We start from the raw sequence: 1,659 nt of genomic DNA, 5'->3' as shown, positions 1-1,659 counted from the left end.
GATTTTTTTGTTCTAGTTCTGTAAAAAATACCATTGGTGATTTAATAGGGATTGCATTGCATCTGTAGATTGCTTTGGGTAGTATAGTCCTTTTCACAGTATTGATTCTTCCAATCCCAGAACATGGTATATCTCTCCATCTGTTGGTATCATCTTTAATTTCTTTCATCAGTGTCTTATAGTTTTCTGTATACAGGTCTTTTTTCTCCCTAGGTAGGTTTATTCCTAGGTATTTTATTCTTTTTGTTGCAATTGTAAATGGGGGTGTTTCCTTAATTTCTCTTTCAGAGTTTTCATCATTAGTGTGTAGAAATGCAAGAGATTTCCATGCACTAATTTTGTATCATGCAACTTTACCAAATTCATTGATTAGCTCTAGTAGTTTTCTGGTGGCATTTTTAGGATTCTCTGTGTATAGTATCATGTCATCTACAAACAGTGACAGTTTTACTTCTTTTCCAATTTGGATTCCTTTTATTTCTTTTTCTTCTCTGATTGCTGTGGCTAGGACTTCCAAAATTATGTTGAATAATAGTGGTGAGAGTGGACATCCTTGTCTTGTTCCTGACCTTAGAGGAAATGCTTTCAGTTTTTCACCATTTAGAATGATGTTTGTTGTGGGTTTGTCATATATGACCTTTATTATGTTAAAGTAGGTTCCATCTATGCCCACTTTCTGGAGAGTTTTTATCATAATTGGGTGTTGAATTTTGTAAGAAGCTTTTTCTGCATATATTGAGATGATAATATGGTTTTTATTCTTCAGTTTGTTAATATGGTGTATCACATTGATTTGTGTATATCGAAGAATCCTTGCATCTCTGGGATAAATCCCACTTAATCATGGTGTATGATCCTTTTAATGTGTTGTTGGATTCTGTTTGTTAGTATTTTGTTGAGGATTTTTGCATCTATATTCATCAGTGATATTGGCTGTAATTTTCTTTTTTTGTAGTATCTTTCTCTGGTTTTGGTATCATGGTGACTGTGGCCTCATAGAATGAGTTTGGGAGTGTCCTTCCTCTGCAATTTTTTTGGAATAGTTTGAGAAGGATGGTGTTAGATCTTCTCTAAATGTTTGATAGAATTCACCTTTGGAGCCATCTGGTCCTGGGCTTTTCTTTGTTGGAAGATTTTTAATCACAGTTTCAATTTCATTACTTGTGATTGGTCTGTTCATATTTTCTATTTCTTACTGGTTCAGTCTTGGAAGTTTATACCTTTCTAAGGATTTGTCCATTTCTTCCAGGTTGTCCATTTTATTGGCATATAGTTGCTTGTAGTAGTCTCGTAGGATACTTTGTATTTCTGTGGTGTCTTTTGTCACTTCTCCTTTTTCATTTCTAATTTTATTGATTTGAGTCCTCTCCCTCTTTTTCTTGATGAGTCTGGCTAATGGTTTGTCAATTTTGTTTATCTTCTCAAAGAACCAGCTTTTAGTTTTATTGATCTTTGCTATCGTTTTCTTTGTTTCTATTTCATTATTTCTGCTCTGATCTTTATGATTTATTTCCTTCTGCTAAGTTTGGATTTTGTTTGTTCTCTTTTCTCTAGTTCCTTTAGGTGTAAAGTTAGATTGTTTATTTGAGATTTTTCTTGTTTCTTGAGCTAGCCTTGCATAGCTATAAACTTCCCTCTTAGAACTGCTTTAGCTGCATC

The sequence above is a fragment of the Physeter macrocephalus genome, chromosome 4, assembly GCF_002837175.3.
Source record: "Physeter macrocephalus isolate SW-GA chromosome 4, ASM283717v5, whole genome shotgun sequence".
Classification (NCBI taxonomy): Eukaryota; Metazoa; Chordata; class Mammalia; order Artiodactyla; family Physeteridae; genus Physeter; species Physeter macrocephalus.
Note: the sequence above shows the minus strand (reverse complement) of the source record.